The sequence below is a fragment of the Capsicum annuum genome, chromosome 10 (genome assembly GCF_002878395.1).
Source record: "Capsicum annuum cultivar UCD-10X-F1 chromosome 10, UCD10Xv1.1, whole genome shotgun sequence".
NCBI lineage: Eukaryota > Viridiplantae > Streptophyta > Magnoliopsida > Solanales > Solanaceae > Capsicum > Capsicum annuum.
Genome location: NC_061120.1, coordinates 196,642,478 through 196,657,888, shown reverse-complemented (window position 1 = coordinate 196,657,888; position 15,411 = coordinate 196,642,478). Strand labels below are relative to the sequence as shown.

General features: G+C 36.4%; 1 pseudogene; it reads left to right on the top strand.

Annotated features, from left to right (window-relative positions):
- The first annotated feature begins 2,077 nt into the window (after positions 1-2,077).
- The window catches only part of LOC107855227, a 95,261-nt pseudogene continuing 81,927 nt past the window's right edge, over positions 2,078-15,411 (top strand).

The window sequence follows — 15,411 nt, the reverse complement described above, 5'->3', positions numbered from 1 at the left end:
CTTAAATCATTATGGACGTGGGAGTTTCTTATAACCGACATGACTACACCATGTGAGCCGTATGGAGTCCAACATTTTGCCCTCATAAGGAGAGAACCCAACATTGGCAGGGGTGTTGTACTCTTGCCAAGGAGTACAACCTCAATCTCATCTTCACAATCTCATACTCGGCCTTTGGCCCACAATTATCAACATCAATCCTACGGTGACACGTAGTTTTGGGGAAAATACCAAATTTCCCACTCGGTACTAAATACTCCTCCTAGACTCAGCTCAGAACGTGTTAGGAAATCCACCTCTATCAATATCAACTCATGGTTCTATTATAAAGACCAAAACATAAATATATATCTCATCTAAAAATTATAAACATCTTGTGGATTCCTAACTCGACTCAACTCAACACAAGCTTTTTCAATATCAAGTACATTTGTTTATCAAATCATTTCAAATATCAACAACTTCATGAAAACACCATAAGACTCATTCTTGCCTCTCAATTTCACATATCAATATACATTCAATAGTTGAATTTCTCATGGAAAGGCATAACTCATGACACTTGTCTCAAATCATTCAAAAATCATCAATTAGTAATAAAATTATTCAACTCATGGAACTTGACTTAAATTGATTAGAAATCATCAATACATAATGATAATATACGACTCATGGAATAAATTCTCAATTTAAGAAATATGATGGTGAAATATTCATAAATATCAAACTTATTCAACTCAAATCTCGTAAATCAATAATAGAGAAATTTGGGTGTAAACCCACTTGCAATATCATGTAAATCAATAATAGAAAGTAAATCTTTAGGCACAAGAACAAAAGGAGTGTTCTTCTTCAAACCCCACATACCTTGGATTTTGATTTTTTTGGAGATGTAGAAACTTGTTTGAAACTTCTTCCTTACACTTTGAGACCAAGATTCTTGATGCCTTTGACTTGGGGAACTTAATTATTGAATCACTTTGAATCACTATGGAGGATTCTTGAATTTATTTGGAAGAAGATTGGATTTTTGGGTTTTAGAAGAAACCCTAATCTCTAGATGTTTCTTGGAAGAGGAAAGGAGAAAAGAGAGAAAATAATCTCCTCTTATCTACTTATATATATATATATATATATATATATATATATATATATATATATATAGGGCCATAAGGAGCGAAAATGACCAAAATACCCTTTTGAAAAATTTGAAAATTGCAGATCGGGGCCTGGACGGTCGATCTGACGGTCCATCAAATAAGCTGACGGTCCACCAGGTCGTCCGTCACTCAAGTGACAAATCTGGAACGTTCTACCTCGGAGTGATGGTCAGAGTGACGGTCTATCAAAGGGTGTGATGATCTACCAAGTCGTCTGTCACTCGAGGCCCAGGAATGGGACATTCTATCTTGGCCTGATGGACCCATTTGACGGTCCGTCAACTTGTTGACGGTCCACCAACCAGGCCATCACACAATGGCCCAAAAATAAGGTTACTGCCTTGGCTTGATGGGACACTTGATGTGCCACCAGGGACCTGATGGTCCGCCAAGTCTATCGTCAAACCTGGGCGTTCTGATACCGTTTAGTAAAACGGCCATAACTCCTTCGTCCGATGTTAGATTTTTATGAAATTAGTATCGATGGAAAGCTTATTCAATGCTCTACATGAAAAAAGTGGAAATTACAGAAATACAACATGGTTTAAACATCAATCACTTTAGAAGTTATACATATCCATTCAAAAAGACAGATTTAGGCTTAAGGAATGATCGGGGTATTACACGCAAAAACTCTAGTAAATTTTTTAATTAAAATAAAATTCATTTAACATTATCTTTTTAACAAAATTAGCCCTAATTTGCACCTCAATTTTCTCTTCTCACTGTGCATGAAATTTTTAGCTTCTCACTGTGTGAACTTTGATCTAGCTAGTTGCTTTGATTGATAGTAGGATTCACGTGTTCAAAATTCCTGACACTCAATTCCCTATGGTGAGCTCTACTTTACTTTGTTTTTCCTCTCCAACTTGTTTTGTGTTTTATCATAAATCTGGTGTTAGTTTGCATTAGTTTCAATGAAACCTGGTGTCTTTTTCATTTGGTTTGGTACAATTTTGTTTATATTGTTTTGGGTATGTCTAACTCTTGAATACTATGATTACTTTTTGATAAATTTGGTACTTGAGAATGTTGTCAGTAACTCTAGCATAAAACCACCATTTATCTTATATTTATTCGTCGTTGTGATTGGGGATGAGTCATTATCATATGTACCAAGAGTCATTACCTTCTGTTTATTCATCATTGTTTATTCTTTGATAAAATTTGTCTCTCTAAATCATTATGGTAAACTAAGCTTGTGGGTCATGAATTTTAAGAAAGATAACATAGAGATTTACAATCTATAGATTTACAATTTTTATGTTTATGATAAAACATGATTTGCCTATTGTGGATCCAAAATAGGGAACACAACCATAACAGAGGGTTTCGAATGCTACTGTTAATGTTTATGTTGCACGATAAACATTCCAAATCCAGTCATAATTTTTGCACTGCTCTCTTGGGTTTTTCGTAAGAGTCTAGTGATTTTGGATGCATAAAACCTTATTTTGTTAGCTTCTATATTTTTAGCGATAGTCTTCTATTAATGGAAATCATTGTGGTATTTGGATTCTTCGCTCTGATAAAGATAGTGATGGTGTCAATAGGGCCTTTATTTCTTTATGCCTTCATTGAAGTGGCCAAAGGAAAGGGAGCTTTCAAATATGAAGGTTATGTGCTAGCAGGGGAAACCCTTATTTCTAAATGCATAGAATAATTAGCAGAGAGGAAATGGTTTTTCAGGACTAGATTAATAGGCCTTCAAGTTAAATCTTTGCTAACTGTAGCCATCTATGATAAGTAAATCCGCCTTTCAAATGCGGCAAAGAATACTCATTCACTTGGTGAGATAATAAACTATTCCACATTTCATACCTTTAAAGTTGGTGAATTTCCATATTGGTTTTATCAATTATGCACAAGATGCATTCATATATGCATTGCATTAGTCATAATTTATTATGCTGTGGGACTGGCTAACGTACCAGCTCTACTATTAGTTGTAGCAAGTGTGCTAGGAAATTCTCCTGTTGCCAAACATTAGAACATATACTTGACAGAGCTTATTGTTGCACAAGACAGAATTCTAAAGGCTATAGCAGAACCCCTTATTAGTATGAAAGTGTTGAAGTTGTACTCATTGGAAAAACATTTTAAGATTTCCATTGAAAAACTAAAATAAGAAAAATATTGATGGTTATCAGCAGTGCAGATCCAGAAAGGCTATTACCTGGTTTTGTTTTGGTCAACACCAATCATTGTATCCGCAGTTACTTTCGGGTCTTGCTACTTACTCAAAGTACCTCTTTATACCTATAATGTTTTCACATTCCTTACCACTTTATGAATCATTCCAGAACCTGTTAGTTCAGTTCTTGATATTCTTGGAGTATTCATAGAAGCAAAAGTCTCCTTATCTCAAATTATAGAATTTCTTGAGGCTTTCGAGTTGCAAAATAGATGTATTGAGTAGAAGTACAGGGGAAATAAACTTGAGTCTTCCATAATCATCAAGTCCAATGGGATATCATGGGTAGCAAGTTCTCCTATTTCTGCAGTGTAAAGTGTAAAGCTTTACATTAAACAAGGGAAAAACTAGCCATCTGTAGAGAGGTTGGTTCTAGTAAATCAACTCTTTTAGCTGCAATCCTCAAGGAGGTTCCATATGTTGATGGCCTAGTGTAACGCCCCGAATTTGGTACCTAAAATGATACATGGTGCTCATGATCCCGAAGGACCACAAGCAAACCCATGATGGATATCTGTACCTGTACACTGTATAATATAACATAATAATATGGAAATATATATTAAAAGGCCATAAGGTTCAATACTGAATGTAAGCTGAATAATATAACATCTGGGTGGGATAATAGAACACCCAAAACAAAACTAAAAGTACTAAAGTCTAAAATGTAATAGTCTAGAAAACCTCTACACATGACTGTCTGAATGAATATGGAGTTGATGGGACATGTTTCCAACTAACTCCAACTAATAAACTAATTAATGAAATAATAGAGAAATAATCATGTCCTTGAAGGATAAGGACTCACTTCTAACTCTGATTGCTGAGGCTAGAATCTACTGCTGTTCTGGTGCTTGTGTCTCTGAACCTATGGTATAAGACACCATAGCATGAATGCGTCAGCACGAATGAATGTACTGGTATACATATAAGGTAGGCTAAAGGCATGGGGTTCATATGCATGAACAATGATAATAATAGCTGACTAACTATCATGAGCGTAAGAATACATGCATGAGACGTAATAACAAACACTGATATCATGAATATACAATAATTGAATCTGGGTAATGATATCATGACATATAGATAACTGATATAACTGATAACATAAGTGACTATAGCTAATAGTCCTGAATCTGATGGAACTATCTGAGTTTTTGTAATGTAACTGTGTTGACTGTATTTGACAGTGCTGCAAAACTGAAGAACTATCTGAATTTTTTTACTGATACTGATACTGAAACTGTGTGAAGTAGTTATTTAATTGAAATGACCCTAATGAGCCATTATGGTTGCATTGGGGTCTAATAGGTAACCCTAATTGGAAGGGTGTCAATACCGCGCCACTAGTTAGAACAACTGTGACGAGCCTATACTGGCAGTTACTCAAAATTAGAATGGTGGGAACCCCAAACTGACAGATTAAGCCACCTTATCAACCCTAGACTAATAGGTTAGATGTCTCAACCTATGCTAGCTACATAGTTCTGGAACACAAGGATTGCTTCTAAGAATCACACCCTAATATTGCAGGGGAATTCCCATCCTTAGGTTTGCTCGATGCTAATTTCTACTCCCATCTGAATGGACACTGAACATGATTTATTGAACTGAAAATGGATTTAGTTACTAAATTTTGTTAACTGACAAAACACTACGGATATATGACAATTCACTAAGTACAAGAGATCAAGGTGATTTTTTGAGTCATACGACCGTGTGAAGTCTAAGGATTCATAGCTTGACTGAGAGTATCATGAAAACATGACATGGATCTAGGCACACAACTAATATTTTGGGTACAAGTACCCCCAGGACTCGATGGAAGGAAACTAAAAAACATGACTCACTTGAATACATAACAATTACCCTAATAAATTTATTGAAGCATTTCATCAAACATGTGATAGGCATAAACTTGTACACACATGGAGATTTCATGATATCATGATAGTAAAGCAATTTTCCTTTATCTAAGCATTTAATCAAACATATGGTAGGCATGGTACAGGTAAATATCATTGTACAACAATTAAATATTTTGATTCAATTCTAGTTTTATCATTCAAAGGTTTAGTCATAAGGTTGTATGAATCTATATCTAAAATAATTAAACCCACATAGAAATTATCACCCAATATGGAGTAGAATTCAATATCTCATTTATCAACATGAACAAGAGAAGCCCAAATCATGAAATCATAAAGAAAATCCATAACTTGAAGTTGGAAAAGGGATTCTTGGGCTTCATGGACAAAAAGAGTCCATGAATGAACACTATGCTTACCTGGGATGATGTTCTTGATGTTCTATAGAGGAAAACTTGAATTATTGGCTTGGAATCAAGCACCTAGGGTTTCTTGTTCTTGAGGATTGATCCTTGAGAAAAACCTTAACTGTTGTTGTGAAATAATAATGGATAAAATAAATGAAATCGGATATAATTGGGTATATATAGGAAGGTGGTAAATGACCAAAATACCTTGTTAAAATTACTTAAAATAACTAAGTAGATCATCCGATGGTGGGGTACGACGGTCCATCCAATCTCTCTATCGGACTGAGAAGGAACTAGGACTTACTGCCAATGAGTGACGGTGGGGTGTGATGGTCCGTCATTGCATTGATGGTCTGTCGGACCTTGTTGTTGTACATTTCCAGAAAGTTAAGTCACTACTCGATGCAACAGTCATGTTTGATGGTCCGCCGCTTGTCCGATGATCCGTAGCCCATACCGTCACACCTGGGTGATTTTTCTACTTTCCGTATCTCGGCCATAACTTCCTCACCTGACACCGGATTTTGATGAAATTGGTATCGATGGAAAGCATATTTAATTTTCCACGTGATAGAAAGGGAAAATATTAAAAATTCCACTTGTATAAAAATGAATTTGTATATCAAAGAAAGTTTTCCCATTCTTGAGATGACTTCAAGATAAGAAAAGGTATGGGTGTTACAATATCTCCCTATTGAGGACATTCATCCTCCAATAAGACTGACTGATTGGGAAAGCAATAAGCTAAATATGAACTAAACATGAATGACTAAAACATGATCTCATGACTGACAGGACTAATAAGCTAAACATAACATACTGAACATCCATATCTGAGGCATATGTAACTGATTCATGAATGCATGACTTAGTGTTCTGAGGAACTAAGTTTTATCACCATGAGAATGCATGTTTGATGCATAATTATGTAACTAAACTGATACATGAATGTATGACTGAGTATGCAATGGTATTTGATACCAAGTTTATGACGAACACTGAAGCTGAAACTGAGTAAGCATAAGGAGAACTATTACCTTGAGATTGATCTGAGTTGGCAGGGAAGAGGTGAGAATACTTGGTACGTATATCTTCTTCTACTTTTGAAGTACCTCCCTTAACGAACTGATTTTGCCAAAGAACTTTAACTAGAGGGACTTCTTTGTTCCTCAATCTACGAGTCTGATAGTCTAGGATTTTGACTGGGATCTCTTCATAAGAGAGTTTATTTTGAACATATATGCTCTGAATAGGGACTACAACTGACGGGTCACCTATGTACTTCTTGAGCAAAGAGAAATGAAAGACTGGATGAACTGAGGCTAGATATAAAGGCAATTCGAGCTTATATGCTACCTTGCCAAAGCAACTGAGAATCTTAAAGGGACTGACATATCAAGGACTGAGTTTTCCCTTCTTGCTGAATCTCTTTACTCCCTTCATAGGAGAGATCTTTAGGTAGACATAATCACCAGTCTCAAACTCAAGATATTTTATACAAACATCTACATAAGACTTCTGTTGGCTCTAAGCAGCCCAGAGTCTTTCCCCGATTAACTGGACTTTCTCTAAGGTGTCAAATACTAAGTCAGGCCCTATAACTAAGGCCTCACTAACATCGAACCAACCAATCGGAGATCTACATCTCCTACTATAGAGAGCTTTGAACGGAGCCATCTGGATACTGGAATGATAGCATTATTATATGCAAACTCAATCAAAGGCAAGTGGTCATCCTAACTACCCTTGAAATCAATTGCGCACGCTCTTAGCATATCTTCTAGAGTTTGGATGGTCCCTTCTTCTTAACCATCTGTCTGAGGATGAAAGGCTGTACTAAGATGAACCTGGGTACCAAGACCCTTTTGGAATGATTTCCAAAAATGAGAGGTGAACTAGGTACCTCTGTCTAAGATAATGGACAATAAAAAACCTTGCAATATGAACAACTCCTTGATGTAGAGTTTGGCATAATCCTCGGCTAAATAAGAGGTATGAACTGGAAGGAAATGAGATGATTTGGTTATTTTGTCTATAATGACCCAGACTAAAGCATGCTGATGACGAGTTTGGGGCAAACCCATCACGAAGTCTATATTCACTTATTCCCACTTCCAAGTAGGAATAATGAACCCTTGTATAGGACCACTAGGCTTCTGATGCTCGATCTTAACCTACTAACATATGGAGCACTTATCCATAAACTCTACAATATCTCTCTTTATCTCACTCCACCAATAGATCTCTTGTCAGTCGCGGTACATCTTAGTAGCCCCTGGATAAATAAAGTAGCACACACTATGCTCTTCTGCGAGAATTCACTGCCTTAAGTCATCTATACCAGGAACACAGAGATGACCCTGACAACGAAGGAAACCATATTCTCCTTAGAAGGAAACCTCTATTTTCTGATTCTTGACTGACTCTTTCAACTTGACAAGGTTGGGACCTCTATCTTGCTTTTCTTTCACCTCGGAAACTAGAGATGATTTTGAACTACTCTGAACACATACACCACCCTCTGAAAAATCGACTAAGTGAATGCTTAGTCTGGCAAGATGATAGACTTCCTGAGCTAACTTCTTCTTACTGATCTCAACATGAGAAACACTACCCATAGATAGTCTACTGAGACCGTCGGCCACTACGTTAGCCTTGCCTAGATGATAAAGGACACTCATGTTATAATCTTTCAAGAGATTTACCTACCTTCTCTGATAAAGATTGAGATCTTTCTGCAAAAATACATACTGAAGACTCTTATGATCTATGAATACATATACATAAACACCATATAAGTAATGACTCAAAATCTTTAAGGCGAATACTATGGCTGCTAGCTCTACATCATGAGTAGGATAATTCTTGTCATGGGATTTAAGCTTTCTGGAGGAGTAGGTTATGACCTTACCATGATGAATGAGGACACAACCCAAACCCACTCTAGATGCATTAAGATACACCAAAAAACCATCTGAACCATTAGGTAATGCTAGAACTAGAGCTGAGGTGAGTCGAGTCTTCAACTCCTGAAAACTCTTCTTGCAAGGATCTGACAACTAAAACTTGACTTTTTTCTGAGTCAACTTGGACATAGGGGATGCAATTGAAGAAAATCCTTTAATAAACCATCTGTAATAGCTAGCCAAACCTAAGAAACTCCTGATATTTGATGGAGAGAAAGAGCGAGTCTAGTTTCTTACCACTTCAGTCTTTTGAGGATCTATTTTAATGCCATCATAAAAAACAACATGGCCAAGGAATGCTACTGACCTTAGCCAAAATTTGTACTTACTGAATTTGGCAAATAATTGATGATCTCTGAAAGTCTAAAGTACTATTCTGAAATGGTCTGCATGATCTCGCTCAGAGCGAGAATAGACTAGAATATCATCTATGAAGACTATGATGAACATGTCCAAGTACTTCTTGAACACATGGTTCATCAAGTCCATGAAGGCGGCTGGGGCATTGGTAATACCAAATTACATGACTAGAAATTTGAAGTAACCATACCGAATACGGAAAGCTATTTTTGAAATGTCATATTCTCTGGCTCTGAGCTGATGATAGCTGGATCTGAGGTCCATCTTAGAGAAATAACTAGCACTTCGATGTTGGTCAAACAAGTCATGATTCTAGAAAGAGAATACTTGTTCTTAATCATCACCTTATTGAGTTGACGATAATCAATACATATCATGAGAGAACCGTCTTTCTTGCACACAAATAAAACTAGTGTGCCCCATGGGGAAATACTGGGTTTGATGAATCCCTTATTTAAGAGATCTTTCAACTATTCTTTCAATTCTTGAAGTTCTTCTGGTGCCATTATGTATGGCAGAATAGAGATAGGCTCAGTGTCTGGGAGAATATCAATACCAAAGTCTATTTCCCTTTTGGGAGGAATTCTTGGAAGATCTTCGAGAAAAACGTCTGAATACCCATTTACAATTGGAAGTGATTCAAGACTGGGAGTCTTGGAACTAGAATCCTTAACATGAATAAGATGATAGACGCATCCCTTAGATATCAATTTCCTTGCCTGAAGGTAGGAAATAAGTTAACCTTTAAAAGCTGATACACTACCCTTCCACTCTAGTATGGGTTCATTTAGGAACTGAAAATGGACTATTCTATTTCTATAGTCGACTGTGGCATAGCAAGAAATAAAGCCATTCCATGCCAAGAATGACATCAAAATTAGTTATCTCTAATTCAACTAAGTCTACTGAAGTGACTTTCTGAAATATCATAATCGGGGAGTTCCTGTATACTCGTTGGGCTATGATGGTTTTACCCACTGGGATAGAGACTGAAAAGGGATCTGCTAGAATTTTGGGACTGATTCCAAAATCGCCTGCTATATAAGGAGAACAAAAGACAAAAAAGCTCCTGGATCTAGCAAAGCATAAACATGCACATGAAAGATCTTTAACGTACCAGTAACTACATTAGGAGAATTTTCCTAATCCTGTCGGGTCTAGAGAGCATAAGTCTATTTGGGCATTGCCCACTAGTAGACTAGAAGTGGCGCCCTACTAATTTGGGTGATTGGACTGAGCTACAAAATAATTCTGCTGACACTAAGAACCTGTCTGAGGACACTCTCAAACTCTTTAGCCTGGCTTGCCACATCCAAAACACATATCACTACAAGATCTGCAAACACCCTTGTAGTTCTTACCATAAGTCTGACAAAGAGGATAAGTGCAAGCACTGCTAATATTTCCCCTAAGACTGAGGGCCGAGAACTCTATATCTGAACTTAAGAGCAGGAGCACTGGCTTAAGATGGAGCTGGAATTGATAGATTAGGAAAAAATAAGAACGGTTTCCTCCTTTTGTTTTGGGATGATCAAAGTTGAAACTACCAGTCTTTGCTCTCTTATTCTACTTCTCCCTCATCTTAATTTTCTACTCGTCTATCTACTGAGCATGGGTCATAGGTTTTGCTAAGGTCATGTCACTATTTATCATGGCAGATTTGCACTCATTTACCATGCTATAAATTACCCCTGAAACGAACTTACTCATTATTGCCTAGCTAATTGCAACCACGCGAGGGGCATATTTGGCTAATTGAGTAAACTTAAGAGAATACTCTTTCACTGTCATATTGAATTGACTGAGGTTGATAAAATTTTGCACATTAGCTTCTCTAAGAAAGAATCTGTCAAGAAACGCGGAAGTAAACTCTTCCCACTCAACTGACCCTGCATCATCTGCCTTTTCTGACTTTCACTGCTTGAATCAAGTATGAGCCACATCCTACAATTTATATGCAGCTAGCTTAGCACTCTCAATAGTAGTCACCCCCATGATATCTGTCACCTTCTGCACCTAATCTAGGAATTCCTGAGGGTCCTTGTCTGTCTTAGACCCAAGAAAGATTGGAGGATTTATTTGGGTAAAGTCCTAAATCCTAGATACAGTTGAGTTGGCCACTGGGTTGGTCATAACAATAGCTAGTCGTTTATTCTAGGCAGCAACAAACTGAGCAATAGTAGTAAATGCAGCCCTGACTTCTGCATGAGAAACATGATCGCCTAAAGATTCTTTAGGCTGAGGGGCTGCCTGATTTCTTCTCTTGGGAGGCATATTCTGAAATAAAGAGAAGAAACGGATTAGACAGAGAGATTGACTTGAGATTATGCTCACTGGAACGAAATGAATACTGAAAGAAGGAAAACAATTCCTAAACATCTTATAGCCACCTGCACATAAATGTGGCGCGCAACACATCCATTTACAAGACTCTACTAAATGCGACTTTCAAACTTCCTAGGACTCTGTTGAACCTTAGGCTCTAATACCAAGTTTGTAATGCCCCGAATCTAGTACCCAGAATGCTACATGGTGCTCATGACCCTGAAGGACCACAAGCAAATCTATGACTGATATTTGTACCTGTACACTGTATAATATAACATAATAATACAAAAACATGTACTGAAAGGCCATAAGGTTCAATACTGAACATAAGATAAATAATATAAAATCTGGGTGGGGTAATAGAATACCCAAAACAAAACAGAAAGTATTGAAGTCTAAAACATAATAGTCTGGAAAGCCTCTAAACATGGCTGTCTGAATGAGTAAGGAGTTGATGGGACATGTCCCTAACTAACTCCAACAAATAAACTAATTAATGGGATAATAAATAAATAATCATTTCATCGAAGGATAAGGACTCACTTCTAACTCTGACTACTAAGGCTGGAATCTACTGCTGTTCTGAAGCTCGTGTCTCTAAACCTATGGTATAAGACACCATAGTGCGAATGTGTTATTACGATTGAATGTACTAGTATGTATGTGAGGTAGGCTAAAGGCATGGGGTTCATATGCATGAACAATGATAATAATAGATGACTAACAATCATAAGAGTGAGAATACATGCATGAGACGTAATAACTTACACTGATACCTTGAATACAAAATAACTGAATTTGGGTACTGATACCATGACATACTGATAACTAATATAACTAATAACATCAGTAACTGTAGATAAAAGTCTTGAATCTGATGGAACTATCTGAGTTTCCATACTATTATTGAGTTGACTGTATCTGATAGTCTTAAAAACTGAAGAACTATTTGAGTTCTTTTACTGAGACTGATACTGAAACTATGGGAAGTAGTTATTTAACCAACATAACCCTAATATGCCATTATGGCTACGTTGGGGTCACATCTGTAACCCCAATTAGAAGGGTATCAATACTGCACCACTAATAAGGACAAGTTGTGACAAGCCTATACTTGCAAGTACTCAAAATTAGAACGGTGGGAACCCCAAACTGACAGGTTAAGCCACCTTATCAACCCTAGGCTGACAGGTTAGATGTCTCAACCTATGCCAGCTACGTAGTTCTGGAACACAAGGATTGCTTCTAAGAATCACACCCTAATCTTGCAGGTGAGTTCCCATCCTTAGGTTTGCTCAATGCTAATTTCTACTCCCATCTGAATAGACACTGAACATATTTATTAAAATAAACATAGTGAGTTACTAAATTTCGCTGACTGACGGAACATTACTGTTATCTAACAACTGACTGAGTACATGAGGTCATGGATATTTCTTGAGTTATACGACTGTGTGAAGTTTAAGGATTCATAGCTTGACTGAGAGTATCGTGAAAACATGACATGGCTCTAGTCACACAGCTAATATTTCAAGTACAAGTACCCCCAGGACTCGATGGAAGGAAACTAATAAACATGACTCACTTGAATACATAATAATCACCACAATATATTTATTGAAGCATTTCATCAAACATGTGATAGGCATAAGCTTGTACACACATGAGGATTTCATGATATCATGCTAGTTAAGCAATTTTCCTTCATCTAAGAATTTAATCAAATATATGGTTGTCATGGTACAGGTAAACATCATTGTACAACAATTAAACATTTTGATTCAATTCTAGTTACATCATTCAAGGGTTTAGTCATAAGGTTGCATGAATCTGTATCTAAAGTAATTAAACCCACGTAGAAATTATCATCCAACATGGAGTAGAATTCAATTTCTCATTTATCAACATGAACAAGAGCAGCCCAAATCCTAAAATTATAAAGAAAATCCATAACCTAAAGTTAGAAAAAGGATTCTTGGGCTTCATGGATGAAATGAGTCAATGAATGAATACTATGCATACCTGGGATGATGTTCTTAATGTTATATGGAGGAAAACTTGAATTATTGGCTTGGAATAAAGCACCTAGGGTTTCTTGTTCTTGGGGTTTGATTCTTGAGAGAAACACTAATTGTTGTTGTGAAATAATAATGGATAAAAATGGCTGAAATCGGATATAATTGGGTATATATAGGCAAGTGGTAAATGATCAAAATACCTTATTAAAATGACTTAAAATAATTGAGTAGGTCAACCGACAGTGTGGTGCGATGGTTCGTCGGACCTCTCCGTCAGACTGAGATAGAACTGGGACTTACTTCTAATGAGCAATGATAGGGTACGATGATCCATCGCTGGGTCGACGGTCCATCGGACCTTGCTATCGTACATTTCCAAAAATTTAAGTCACTGCCTCGATGGGAAGGTCATGGTCGATGGTCTATTTCTTGTTCGATGGTCTATCACCTGTACCATCGCTACTGGGCATTTTTTTTTTTCTGCATCTCAGCCATAACTTCCTCATCTGACATCGGATTTTGATAAAATTGGTATCGATGGAAATCTTATTCAATTTCCCATGTGATAGAACGGGAAAATATTAAAAACACCATGTGTACAAAAATATATTTGTATATCAAATCAAGTTCTACCATTCTTGAGATGACTTCATGCTAATAAAAGGCAAGGGTATTACACCTAGTAAGTTTTATGTGGACTTCTTATTCTATTTTAACTGTCAAATTTTTTTGTAATAATTAGATCTCAATGAATGATAAACCTGTTTCATTGGCTTCTCAATATTCAGGTTCAAGTTCATGGAATAGTGGTATATATTTCTCAGAATTAATGGATTCAAACAGGAACAGTAAGGGAAAACATAATATTTGGTTCTACCATAGATCATATCAAATACCAAGAAGTACTTGAAAGGTGCTCTCTTGTCAAGGACCTTGAAATGCTTTCTTTTGGAGAACACATAATTATTGAATAAAGAGGTGTTAACCCCAGTTGGGTACAAAAGCAACGAGTTCAGCTGGCACATGCACTGTATCAAGATTCTGACATATACCTATTGGACAATCCATTTAGCATAGTTTATGCACATACCTCAACCTTTCTATTTAATGTAAGAATATTCATTTTGAAAAACTAAAGACCTAAAACATTTTGTAAAATTGCTAACTTGGAATGCTATTAGGATTATATCATGGGAGCTTTTTCTGGAAAGGTAGTCTTGCTTGTGACTCATCAAGTAGATTTCCTTCCTACATTAGATTCAATATAGGTTAGTAATCTATTTTGGATATCTTAATATCACTTACTATGCATGATGATCCTATAATTAATAATTTCAAACTTTCTCTCCATTATGACGACCTTGTTTGCCACACTTATTTAGATGTTTTTTTATGCAAGTATGGGATTTAACAAACTTTTATTTTGTCAAAAGATAATGTCCAAAGGGAACATCATGCAGTCAACCTCCTTTGATCAGCTGCTTCTTTTTAGTGAAGAGATTCAAAACCTTATTCATGCACATGGCGAACCCTGGCCTTAACCTTCACCACATACTTCAGCTTAGGACTATTGGATGCTCTCATATGTCAAATCATGATTGTTATTATACCAATAATTTATATGACAGTGATTTTACAAGTGCACATATTACCTACTCATGATTCATTACTAGTCCTTATATCGACTGCCTGCTCAAACTTTTAGTCCATTATTTTGATGTTCTATACAAAGATTCTACTTTGCTTCAGAAAAGGAACTCATGAGAATTGATGGCACAACAAAGTCATCAGTTGATATCAATATTATTGAAGCCATAGCAGGAGGAATGACTATAAGAGCTTTCGAGGAGAAGGACCATTTTTGCATAAAATATATGCACCTTGTTGATAGAAATGCAATTGTATTTTACATAGCTTTTTAGCAACTGAGTGGTCGATCTAATGTCTAAAAATTCTTTGTACAATAGTACTTTCATCATCGGCCTTAGCTATGATTTTAATTCCCTTTAAAGCTTTTCACTCAGGTAATGAAGTTCATTACATCATGAAGCTAAACTAGAACAAAATAATGTTCAATTCATATACTGAGACTTTGGCATTTGAT